The 13,879-nt window shown below is 42.0% G+C and overlaps 1 pseudogene; it reads right to left on the reverse strand.

The window, feature by feature from the left end:
* Positions 1 to 1,597: 1,597 nt before the first annotated feature.
* Positions 1,598 to 4,190, reverse strand: LOC136547906 (uncharacterized; annotated as a pseudogene).
* Between the last annotated feature and the right edge of the window lie 9,689 nt (positions 4,191 to 13,879).

Raw genomic sequence — 13,879 nt, forward strand, 5'->3', positions numbered from 1 at the left:
TCTTTTTCTTGAACACATTTTCAAATCTAATTTAATTTCTTTTAAAATTTTGATCAAACTCAATCATCACAAAAAAATATGCAGCAACATGTTTGCACAAACATGTAACTAGACCTTATAGTTGATTTTAATTTTAACAAAAGTTATTATTTTTCTAAGTTTAAATGCTCACAAAATGCATAAATAAATCATTTTAAACTATTTTGAAAACATGCAAATTTTTGGGTGTTACATTCATCGAACATTATATGAGAAACTTATGAAGTTTTCTTGCAGTATATCACTGTCAGTTTAAGCCACGAACCGACAGTGATAGCATCAATGTCGGTTCTTGTCTAACACCGGCAGTGATGACCCAATATCACTGCCAGTTCTTGGCTAAAACTGAAGTGGTATGAACCAACAGTGAAGGCCCGAATATCAGTGTCGGTTGGTCCTATCACTGTCGGTTTTTGCAAAAAACCGACTGTGATGGGCTATCACTGTCGGTTTCTTAAAATCCGGAAGTGTTGAGGCCGGCAGTGATATCCAATTCGAGTAGTGACATATATAATATGCCGATACACTACCAGAAATAGCATGTAATCCTAGTGCAATAGGGTTTGCCGAGTGCAATCCATCTGGCACTCGGCAAACAAGCTCTTTGCCGAGTGCTGTAAAAAAACACTTGGCAAAATAATTGCACTCGGCAAACGAGGAAAAAAACACTCAACAAAGTTCGACACTCGGCAAACTAGAAACAAAACACTCGGCCAAAGTAGGCACTCGGCAAAGAAATATGTTTGCCGAGTGCAATTGTTTGGCACTCGACAAAGAAATATGTTTGCCAAGTGTCCTCGATCTGGTACTCGGCAAAGATGTGGCTTTGCCGAGTGTCCCGATCTGGCACTCGACAAACTCGCAACCTTATAAACTCAGAGCAGTGGCCGCACCGAACCCCGCCATAGAAGCAAGCGAAAGCGAGCCTGGGAACTCAGTTCGGACCTCGAAGTGGGAGGAGACTCACTGTACCCACAGCAGCAGCACATAGCTGGTGAGAAAGAGAGAGGGAGGAGACCCAAGATTTCTAAGAAGAGGCGAGCGACAGGCAGACACTACTACAGAATGTTACTGTAGGGGCGGTTCTAGAGCCTCTGTAGGGGTGGCTACGCCAGCCGCCCTTCTCAGGGTGTTCCTACAGAGGGTGCCTCTGTAGGGGCGGTTTCCTGACCGCCCCTGCAGTGCCCTCTGTAGGGGCGGCTGGTGTTTTCAGCCGCCCCTACAGTGCCATCTGTAAGGGCGGCTGGTAATATTAGCCGCCCCTGTAGTGGACTTCTGTAAGGGCGGCTGTATCACCAGCCGCCCCTGCTGTGTGTATTTGTAAGGGCAGTTCAATCAAGAACCGCCCCTACAGTGGATTTTCCAGCAAAAAAAAATAATTCAAATTTAAATCTGACCACATATATATATATATATAATTCAAATTCGAATCTGACCGGCACAAATATACATATATACATCCACAAACATAAGACCATCATCACAAATCATAATTCACAAAAGTCCATCATTACAACATAGTCCATTATGAAGTCCATCATTATAACATAGTACATTAAGATATCCACAAGTCCACAAGTCTGATCCAAATCATACCACAAGTCCACATTGTCATCAACGGCCTAGGGCTAACCTATCAATCTCCCAAAGGTGTTGGTACAGAGGATTACTACCTAAGTCGGAAAGAAGATGATGGTAAGTGCCTTTATGATACACAATCTGGTCCATTATAAAGTTGCAAAGGTCGCCGACCATCTCTAAGAGCTCGTCATCCTTGTATGGGTTCCTTCTCGTGTCTTTATCTTTCTCCAACTACAAGAGAACAAGTTTAGGTTTACTATATCACAACATATGCGAACTTTTCATACTACGAGCGAAGAGGTTCAAACTTACCAGATTGGGGTTTCTGTTGTAGCCACCGATGGTACTCATCATAATACATGTGTAGTATCCACAATGTAGACTCCCAGGCTTCTACTTGGGGCACTGTGTGTTTTGCATATGGAGATGTTAAGTAATGCTATTAATAGACACGTAATATATGAAGTACCAAAGTAAATGACACTTACCGCACATAGAGTTTTGACATACAACTTTTCCTTCCTATTTGGATGATGCCTCCCCTTATGTTCCTGGACATAGTGCCTGAATGCCCTGTTCCAATGGTTTTAGCAAATGTAACTTGTTAGTATCCCACATTGAACCTTATAAGTATGTATACAAACATAGTAGCTAAAATGAGGATTGTCAATATGTATACGTCTTGACAATCGTTATGAAGTCTTTGTATGTCTCGACTGGGAAATCCGCTGAATCAAAGACCCATGCCATGCTATGTGAGAGCCAGACGCCTATGCAAATCCAGTGATCGCTGCATGAATTTAGTCATAGAAGGAACACATAAGCTCTTTTGCATCGAACAAAGTAATTTGAACAAAGCTAAGTATACAATCGAACTTACTTGAAGTGGTATGGTATCCATATATTATCGTGTTGTTGAAGATTTTTAAAACATAGGGCAATGTATGCCGCAACCTTGAGGGACTCTTCCAATATTTTCTTATTCCTGATGTCCTCTTTCTTCTTAAGTGTCTTTCCAGCTCCTAGTTCTTTGCAATCTAATTTCCACTCTTTAGGGTAATTAAAATTTATTGATGCTATAGGTGAAGGGTCTATATACCCGTGTTTTAGAGCTGGCCTCTTTTTCACAAAGTCCGCTTGCATTCTACAAATCACGGCGCGGGTTAGTTATAACAAAATTAAAAGATTATATTCATATCATATCGAGAGGGCAAGGACTTACAGGCACCATATGCGAATCAGATTCATTTCTATTCGTCCGAGGTGGAAGCATGCCTGGATATCCTTAAACTCAACGGCAATTTGCCCACCTGGGGCTCCAAATGTGCCGACAGGGATCCATGCTTGTAAGATTTCTAGTTCTGTTATCTGAGCACGCAAGTACCAATCGTGGAACTTTCTCATTCCACGTGGCAAGCACTATATGACTCGGTTTGGTAGGAAGTTCTTGCCTTTTTCATATTTATCCGGGCAATCATTTGACCATTTGAGGTTATCAATAGCTGGATACTTGTTAAACCCTTTGTGCAGTTTGCTAGTGGTGCCCTCCTCAGTGGTGCCCTCCTCAGAAGCTGGTGCTCTGAATTCTTTTACTTGGTTCTTAGGCTTGAACTGGTCATGAGCCATCCACTTGTGCACCGACGAGACATCATTAATGCCCACATACGATGGCCTTATCTTGATTGGGATTTTGTTTCGAGCTTCCCATTCGGGCACGTCCTTGTCAACTTGTGCATCACCTGCTCTAGGGGCCACTTGTTCTTCACGTATCGGCTGTTCACGAGGCAATTGTTGTTCATGAGACACTTGTTGTTCATGTATCGGCTGTGCTTGTTGATAAGGATGTTGCATCTCATCATGCCTTTGCTCGGTACGAGCTGGAGAAGGACATGGCATGTCATCATGCCCATGCTCGATACGAGGTGGAGAAGGATGTGGCATGTCATCATGCCCTTGCTTGGTACGAGGTGGAGAAGTCTCTAGCGTGTGGTGGTCATGGTCATGGGCCAGTGAGTATACCTCCCCGTCCTCGACGGGTCGCTCCAGAGGATGAACTTCAGTCGGAGTTGGCAAAGACTCGGTCAATACAATGTCCCGTCTGTGCCAGAGGATGAACTGGTTCATGACGTCTCCGAGTAACACGAGCCCCTCGGGAGTAGGGTGTTCTATCTTCCAAGTCATGAACTCGGGCTTCACGGTATGCACCTCGACCCGAGTGTAGTCCTGCGGGATGTCTCTATTGTGCCACGTGCCGCCCGGAGGATGTGCCACGCCTGTTGCCACCTCAATGATCACGTTTTGCCTGCCCATCGGAACCACCAATTTGCAACTAGTTGGCGCCTGTATGCGATCGACGGGGGTTCCGGTTGCATTGGAACCTTGACTGCTGGGAACATCCGGAGGGCTGCCAACTACCGCCAGTTCTCTGGGCGGCCCCATTGGTGTCTGTGGCTCCATCGTAGACAGTCCTTTCTCCACCAACATCTTTTCAACTAGAGCCTTCACTTGGCGCTCAAGATTAGACTCTCGGTCTCTGCCATGTTTCTTGTACATGTGCCTCTCCTCTACGAATCCATGCTTCTAGGACATCCTCTTCCCTAGCCCCCTGGTGCGTCCTGTGTGCTCGGGGTTTCCCTAGGCAACGGTAAGCTCGTCCCTCTCTCTGGAAGGGTTGAATGCGCCCTTCTCCTTGTCTTCAGCAAGTTTCAGTATTTTTGATACTACCTCTCCGGTCTCCGGCTTAGCAAACTTGAGGCTACTACCGGATGAATCGACACTCCTCGCGTATATCCACTGTTTAAGGCATGGCTTCAACTTTGGCACTTCCGTATTCTCGGCAGCTTCGGCCTCTGCGTCCATCTTCCTAAAGACCTCTTGCTTGCCAGCGTAGCCACCGGGGCCTAGATGAGGGTAGTGTTGGTTCTTCTTCGCCTGCTCGCTGTTACGGGCACTGAGGGACAATGATGCCTCTGAAGTCTTCTCAGCCACGAGCTCCTCCCATTGACTAGGAGTTATGTTGCCATACTTGTGGAAAGGAGTTAACTTTTGTTGGATAAAGTTCTTGTTCAGCTCTGATCGCCAATGTCGGAAGCTCTGCCCCATTATCTTAAAAGCATTTTGTTTTACCAACTCGTGCATTCCCTCTAGAAACCTGAAGTTCTGCTTCAGCTTCTCTCATAGGTCTACCTTTTGGCTCATAGGTACAAGATTCTAGCTACGGATAGCTGGGTTCAACTTATCTCTAACTACAAACCCGATATGATTACGGAATTTCGCCCTGTATGTATATGGCTCAAGGATCTGCCTGTCTGGTCCGACCTCCGTTATCACATAGCATGCCTTGTCGTGATATTGGTTTGGCTTTCTAATCCCCCCTCGTTTCCTCTTTGGCTGGGCAGTCTCAGTCGTGGTTGTGTCCTGAGGTTGTGGAGCGGAGGCCTCATTGTGAGTACCTATGGCTCCTTCCTCTGATCTCCTTTGCCCCGCTACGTATTGTCCGGCAAGACGAGCCGGAGGCCGACGTCGTCTTTTCAGAGGTTGAGTAGGGACGACCTGTGTATCCGGCAGGTCAAAAGTGTTAGCAGAGGTAACATAAAGCCATAGCATTAGCCAAATTTACAAGCTACTAAGGCTTTATCCGTACCTCATCGTTCGGATCAAAATCCTTGTCCAACTCGTCCTCCGTTGGCCTCCGTCTGGGTTCTTGTGGGAAAGGATCCTCGGGACTTACATATCCCCCTGATGAGGTGTCGTCATCATCATCCTCTTCTTCGCCTTGGGCATCCTCTCCACCTTCTCTTCCCTGGGCTCCCCCCACTGGATCCTCATCATCGACAAGGTCCTCCTGAGTAAGCATCACTTCTAGACCCTTTTCTAACTCATTATCGAACTGCTCCTGAGTAAGCTGGTCATCTAGTTCTTGCTCTCCATGGGATGGCTGCTCATCATTCACGGGGCATCGGGATGCACTCTTTGATGTTCGCGACATTTCATGCCTTGTTCTAAGAGATGCAAGAAAAAAAGTAGTATAAGTAGTAGTACTAGTGGTAGAAGTAGTAGTACTAGTAGTACAAGTAGTAGTACTAGTACTAGTAGTAGTACTAGTAGTAGTAGTAGTACTTGTAGTAGTACTAGTAGTAGTAGTAGTACTTGTAGTAGTACTGGTAGTAGTAGTAGTACTAGTGGTACTAGTAGCGGCCCAGAGAATGATATCTCTGTAGTCTCCAATCACCATGTAAACCCAGGCTTTGCATTGCAGGAAACACAGCCTGAGCAGTTTGAGCACAATAACAGGACATAATATCTTGCTACATGCACCAGATGCCATATAAACAAAGCTTATATTATAAACCAACAAGAAAGCTATACAAACAAAGCTTATGGCAAGATGGACTAACACATTGTGGGACCCATATATTATATTTAAGCAACAGACTTGGTCACTGCCTCCTTCATCATGCCTGAAGCTATGGCATACAAGATCATTTTTTATATCAGGAGGGTAGGGTACCTCTTGATATTGGCAGGAATGACTACACAAAGGCATTTGCATACTCAAGTTCAAACAGCCCGCAAAATGAAAGTTTAGCCAATAACGTTTAGATCTGAAGTCTGTCATTCAATATGCACCCTCTGTAATTGATTATATTCAAATTTGCATGGCCATGCTTCTGTAGATCACGGAAGAGAATCATAGTTTTTATAATATGATTAGGAAAGAATGAATGGTCCAACTCCATCTTTTGACTACAGATCATCTGCTGGGTTTGTTTTACGAGCTGCAGACGTAGTATTTAGACTGCTGTGTTGTTGGGACCACTTAAAGTTAATGAAATATCTTTGTAACTGCTTTTTATCCGAGAATTTAATACATAGTCCAGAAATTATTAACATAGCCGAAAGGTTAAAAGGTACATATGAATGCTATGACGAAATTCTTCTTTATATAGTTTTCTTGTTGGTTGATTCCTCCCATGCGGCATGCTTCCACTGCAGTTGATTATAGTCATCCAAATAGTACTGTCAAACTTGTGGAAAATTTGTCAAGCCCAAATGCTTGAACTTTGTAGGATTATTGCAAAGCACTGCAGTGCAGCACAGCCAAACTTGATCCACTTTAGTCCATTCTAAAATATTCTTGCAAAGACAGGATGAAGCTAGGTAATATTTATTTTAATTTGATTTCTAACAGCTGTTCCATGATTTCCCTTATGATCTTTATTTAGCGCAGTAAACGACCACTATCATATAGAGAATTGATCAGACCATTTGAAAAATATAAAAATAACATTTTCTATGCAGTCGTCCAGGCTCTAGATATTTTAAGTTTTCATGCCTTACATGTTGTAAAATTACATCTTGTTGATATATTAAAATTGATTGAAACATTCTAGATGGGTATAATCTGTGACAAGTTGAATTGGTCTTCTGAAAATACTTCTATTTTCTGTGACATTTGTCTCGAGGAAAAGAGGGCAGGCAGTCATAGAAATGGATTCCTTACTAACAGGCGCTTATGTGAATATGGATAAGAATTCTAGACAATGGGATGCAAACATGTCCTAAGTCAGCGTGTACACTGGGCCCTAAGCAGACTATACTTCTTGCTTTTCGGAAAGCTAACCAAAAGCAGCAGGCTAATAATCATAGAAAAAGCTCAAAGTAAGGCTGCCTGCTAGCTAATCACTCCTCTGATCAGATATAGATGAAGAAAAGCACACACGGTATCTTTCCGCAAAGTTAAAGCTGCAGCTTAAAAAAATGCATGATTGCATTCTATATAGCTTGCACATATAAACCCAGCTTTTTGCGCGTATTCGGTGAGTTGGATCAGTCAGAGTAACGCGGCTAAGTAGTATACTCTGCGGCCAGCTGTGTCGGAGAGTGAGGCCAAACAAAGGGCTCAACTACATCGTGCCCCATGAATTCGACAATAATAAATGCTGGAGAATATAACATGCTAATAGATAGGCATCATCCAGGAAGCCCTCAAGCATTTTCGATATCTTCAGTTGATTAGGCTAATCGGCCTAAACTTTTTAAGATCCTTTGCATCTTGTTCTTTTGGGATCAGAGTAATCATAGCATAGTTAATTCTATCTAGATTCAGGTTATCAGCTTCAAAGCGTCTAACAAGGTTCATAAAATCATCATTAATATCCTCTCAGAAGGTTTGATAGAAAAGAAAAGGGAACCCATAAGGTCTAGGTGCACCTTCAGCATATGAGCCCAAGACTGCCACTCTAATTTCTTCTTCAGAGAAAGGACACTCTAACATCTCATTTTCTGATATAGTAACTAAATCCTCTGCTTCCTAGAAGGACTCATCCAAGCTAACACCCAAATCCTCTTCCTCTGCAAAGAGGATTTTATAAAACTCCACAGCATGATTTAGCATCAGCTGGGTGTCTTTCTATTTCTTTGATTAGCTACTGGCTGAAAATAGGCTGCGTTTCTGTAACCTGCTTAATCATTCTATCTCTAGATCTTTGTCTAGCCTTAGTTTCCTCTGTGCTCCAAATACTTTCTAACTGCTCAACAATAATCTCCATCCTTTCCTTATCTCCTTGTAACAGGTGACATGATTCTTGTCTAAGGACTAAGCTCTCATACTCCTTAAAGAGATCTTGCTTAAGCCTTCTCGGCTCAGCATTAATATTCCTAGCCCCGCCTCTTAGCTGCTTCGTAACTAAGGAATCTAATTTTAAATTGCCAAATCTCCATAGGGTCTGTGTAAACACAGGAAGTCTTCCAAATCTTTGTTACAATCTCCCTAAAATCTGGTTGGTCTAACCACCACTTCTCAAATCGAAAAATAGCAGGTTTCTTAGAGGTATTAATACCACAGTTCAAGATGAGAGGAACATGATCACTACTAGCTCTAGATTTGGCAGTAACAAAAGCTAAGGGGAAATTCCTCTCAAAATCAGTATTACAAAAGAATTTATGTACATTGTGGATACTACACATGTAATGATGATATACAGCAGTGAACTACTCTCCATCATATAGAATTGAACTGACTATCTCTGAAGGGAAATGCAGCAAACAGAACAACTGAAATACAGAAATAGATATTCCACTATGAATTAATTGCTTTCCAGGATGAAAGGACCATGCTTTTGTAAAAAAAGAAGAAGCAAAAACATGTTCTTTTGGGGGAATAGATTGATCAAATCTAACCAAATCAAATGAAATCAGTGGAACAGACCAAAACAATATGAAAAAAAAAACTCACTGGAGGACACAAAAAGGAAGCTTGCTATCAGACTTGATTATAGTCAAATGATAGTGAGCCTAAACTACCAAACAACCAACTTTTACAGTAGCTTTTCATCCTGTGCGTAATTGAGTGTCTTTCTTTTGCATCTAGTGGCCTAGTGTTGATTCAAAACCTCAATCTACAGAATCTAAACACCCAGGCCAAAATAGCATGGCTTGAGTTAGGCTCTTCACCACAAGTACAAATCAATGTGACAGTTGCGCTAAGCACCGAACATTGCTGACACTTGGTCTTTCTTTTGCATCTAATGGCCTAGTGTCCATTCAAAACCTGAATCTACAGAATCTAAATACCCAGGCCAAAATATCTATGTCAGTCTCAGTGACAGATGTACACATATAAGATATTTGGTCTACTCACAGGAATTCTAGAGGTACTATAAAGTAAAAACAGATCCAAATAGCAATTATACGATACTCTTACCTTCTTGCTGCCTTTTTTCCAGCCTCTCCTTTTCCAATTGCAATTTTACAGGGTCTATATTCTTCCCCTAGGGCATCAAAACAGTATATCAGCAAGAGCTGCATCAGTGCACAGAGATAAACTTGTCCTCTGCAAAGCCATAGCCAAATAGAAGACCACTAACAAGAGGAAACAATGGGGTAGAAATCAATACCCGGATGGGGACTGGAAGCCAAAGGAGGGTCGTGTGATGCAGGCACTCGGATTCAGATTAGGGCGCAGGCATGGCAATGGGGATTCGCAGTTGGAGGTTCGAAGCAGACCCACAGGAGGAGCGATGACTTCACGGTCGTCAACAACGGCGGCGGGGGCCTGGCCCCCTGGGTGCGGCGGTGGCCTGCCCCCCAGGCGCGCGGACCCTAGGCGCGACGGCGCCGCCCAGCCTGGGAGCAGCGGTGGTCGCTAGGTGGAGCCGAGTCGAGTTGCCGGCGGTCCACGAGGGGGGATAGAAGGGAGGAGGTCGAGGCCGCACCGAGGAGCACTCCCAAACCCTAGCCGCCGTCGCGGCCTGGGGAACGGCGGTGGATGGGGCGGGGACGGCGATTGGGGTCAGTGAGACGGTGGAGGAGGCGGTGGAGGGGTCAGGGAGGGGGAGGCGACGGCGGTGCAGGTGCGGCGGCGCCGACGGCGAAATTGGGCAGCGTGACGGCACTGTAGTATACCTCAGCGCCCAACACTTAGCGCCCACGGGGCCGACACGGTTATATACCTCAGCGCCACTGTAGGGGCGGCTAAGGTTATAAGCCGCCCCTACAGCACACAGAACCACTGTAGGGGCGGCTGAGGTTATAAGCCGCCCCTACAGTTGATTTTTTTTTCAAAATTCTAATAAAAATGAATTATTCACATGTAAATAATAAATAATACAGTATAAAATTTAATAATTATTTTTTTATATATATATATTTACATATACAATAACTAAAACAACTACAACAGTTTAAAATTGCAAAATGTAACCTTTAAAAATGGGAAAAAAATTAAATTTTAAAAAATTAAAATCAAAACTACTAAAATAATTTTGAGACAACAAATGATCTTAAATGAAAATTTGATAAACACCAAAGTTGTAGAGGTCATGAAGATCTACAACTTTTATTTTGGTCAACTTGTCATTTGACAAAATTTGAACCTTTCAAATTTGAAATTTAAAAAAATGACAAGTTCGAACCAAAATTTGAGACCCAAAATGATTTCAACATAAAAAGTGATGAATACTAAAGTTGTTCAACTCATTAATATGTACAACTTTTATTTTAGTCATCTTGTCATTTGACAAAATTCGAACCTTTCAAATTTGAAATTTTAAAAAATGATAAGTTCGAACCAAAATTTTAGACCCAAAATAATTTCAACATAAAAAGTGATGAATACCAAAGTTGTTCAACTCATGAATATCTACAACTTTTATTTTGGTCATTTTTTCATTTGACAAATTCTTAGCATACATTGTTCATTAATCTTACACATGTCTCATATAGTTTATAAAACCTTATGAGAGATGTGTCACATTTGTGAACAATGTCATTACCACTTTATCATATGAAGAAATGATCAATACAAAAGTTGTAGATCTTGATGAGTTATTCAACTTTGGTATTTATCACTTTTTCAGCTGAAATCATTTGGGGTACCAAAATCTTGTCTGAAGTTGCATTTTTTTAAAATTCAAAATTTAAATTGCTCAAACTTTTCATATGTATATATTGACAAAACCAACAAAATAAATTGATAGAGAATGATTTTAGAAAATTTTAGGAAAAAAATCATCAGATTTAGGGTTAGTATGAGGAAGAAAAACTAGTTACAAAGTTGACCCACAGATTAAAAAAAAATCACACTGTTCACTATGATCATGTAAGGATCATCTAGAACAGTGTGATTTCTCTTTTTAATCCATGGGTAAACTTTGTAACTAGTTTTTATCTCTCATACTAACTCCAAATGTGATGGTTTCTTTTCCTAAAAATTTCTAAAATCATGCTTCAGCATTTAAGTTTGATCAAACTTGGATGTGACAATGTTTTACATATTTTAAAATTTGAAATTTGAAATTTGACAAGTTCAAACCAAATTTTCAAACCCTAAATGATTTCAGATGTAAAAGTGATGAATACAAAAGTTGTTCAACTCATCAAGATCTACAACTTTTATTTTGGTTATCTTGTCATTTGACAAAATTTGAACATTTCAAATTTGAAATTTTAAAAAATGACAAGTTCGAACCAAAATTTGAGACCCAAATTGATTTTAACATAAAAAGTGATGAATACCAAAGTTGTTCAACTCATTAATATCTACAACTTTTATTTTAGTCATCTTGTCATTTGACAAAATTTGAACCTTTCAAATTTGAAATTTGAAAAAATGACAAGTTCGAACCAAAATTTGAGACTCAAATTGATTTCAACATAAAAAGTGATGAATACCAAAGTTGTTCAACTCATTAATATCTACAACTTTTATTTTAGTCATCTTGTCATTTGACAAAATTTGAACCTTTCAAATTTGAAATTTAAAAAAATAACAAGTTCGAACCAAAATTTGGACCCCCAAATCAATTCAACTGAAAAAGTAATGAATACCAAAGTTGAATAACTCATGGAGATCTATAACTTTTATTTTGGTAATTTCATAATTTGTTAAATTCTTAGTACACATTGTTCACACAAACATACATGAATGTAGTCTCACACACACATGCATAAATGTTGTCTCACACACATACATAAATGTAGTCTCACACACATATACATGAATGTAGTCTTACGAACACTGACACACTTACATAAACTAGCTAGCCCACCGTGACAACTTTCCCCTTGACACCTTTTCGTTCCCATGGCAATACATCTTTGGGCAGGTTCTTTTCCACAGCCTCGATCTTCTTACAAAAGTCTGTGAATAGCGGCATCTCATCACACTTATTGTAAGCTTCAACATCGTCCATGCCATCAACTCCGATGATATGTTGTTTTCCAGAGGCCACCACGTGCTTTGTCTTCTTCTTTGAGGGGAGGTTACTTTGCGGGTCGGGCATATAGAAGACTTGCACGACTCGTTCAGCGAGCACCCAAGGGTCATCCTGGTAGCCTACATTCTGGAGGTCGATGACTCTCTGTCCGATCTCATTTAATTGATGTTGCTTGATCCAGCGGCATCGAAACAGGGCCACCTTTATATCCCTTCCATAGTCAAGTTCCCATATATCTTCAATTATGCCAAAGTACAGCACCTTTCGCCCCACTCCGTCGAGAGCCTCTATTCGGACGCCGCTGTTCTGATTCACAGATTTCCTGTCCTTTGTGTCGGTATAGTATGTGTACCCATTGATGTCATAAGCATTCCAAGACGTCACCTGTTTCAATGGCTTGGCTGCCAACCTACTGATGGTAATAGAATCTATGGTTTCTCCAGGCTGTATGTTCTGGTCCTTCAACCATGATGTTAGGCGTTGCTTATGCTGTTTCATGACCCAATCATCTGAACAGCCATTCCTCTCGGCCATAATGATAGCCATGTGTTCATCAATGTACGGTTGCATCACTGCCATACTCTGCAAGACACTGTAATGCGCCCGACTCACCTCTCTGTATTCATTGTCGAGGAACACTTTCCTACCACTTGTGCCCTTCCCAGCTAGCCTTCCCTTGTGACGAGAATCGGGATTACCAATCCCTCTCTGTACTTTTAGCCACTCTTGGCAGCACTCGACGACTTCTTCGGAATTGTAACCCTCTATCATGGAGCTCTCTAGGTGTGTTCAGTTATGCACGTATCGGCTTAGAACCGACATGAACCGCTCATAGGACCACATTTCATGCAAGAAGCTAGGGCCAAACGCCTCGATCTGATGAACCAGGTGAATCATGAGATGTACCATTATATCAAAAAAAGTGGGAGGTAAACACATCTCTAGCTGGTTCTGGGTCTCCACCATGAATTCATGTAGGTCACTCAGCTCTTGCCTGCGAATCGTCTTCTGTGAGATCTTCGAAAAGAAGTAGCACATGCGGGTGATGGCCATCTTTAGGAACTCTGGCTTTATAGCCCTGATTGCAATTGGTAGGAACACTATCAGCATCACATGACAATCGTGAGCCTTACAGTATGTTAATGATAGGTCCTTCATCGACACTAGCTTCTTCGGGGTCGCCGAAAACCCAGTCGGCACTCTGAACCCCCTAAGGAAATTGCATATAGCTCTCCTCTCGTCTAGGGTTAGGTTGAAGCTAGCCGCGGGAAGACTGTACTTGCCATTATCTTGCTGTACCGGCCAAAGCTCCCGCATCACGTTCAGTTGCACCATGTCTTTCCGTGATCTGAGACCATCCTTTGACTTGCCCGTGTCCATCAAGGTAGCCATGAGACTCTTAAAGACATTCTTCTACACGTGCATCGCATCAATGGCATGGGGGACCTCCAAGTCTGGCCAATAAGGCAGGTACTGAAAGAAGATCGATTCCTTCTTGAATGGTACACCTTCGATGGGAGGTGTGCTTCTATCTCTAATCG

The sequence above is a fragment of the Miscanthus floridulus genome, chromosome 4 (genome assembly GCF_019320115.1).
Source record: "Miscanthus floridulus cultivar M001 chromosome 4, ASM1932011v1, whole genome shotgun sequence".
Lineage (NCBI taxonomy): Eukaryota > Viridiplantae > Streptophyta > Magnoliopsida > Poales > Poaceae > Miscanthus > Miscanthus floridulus.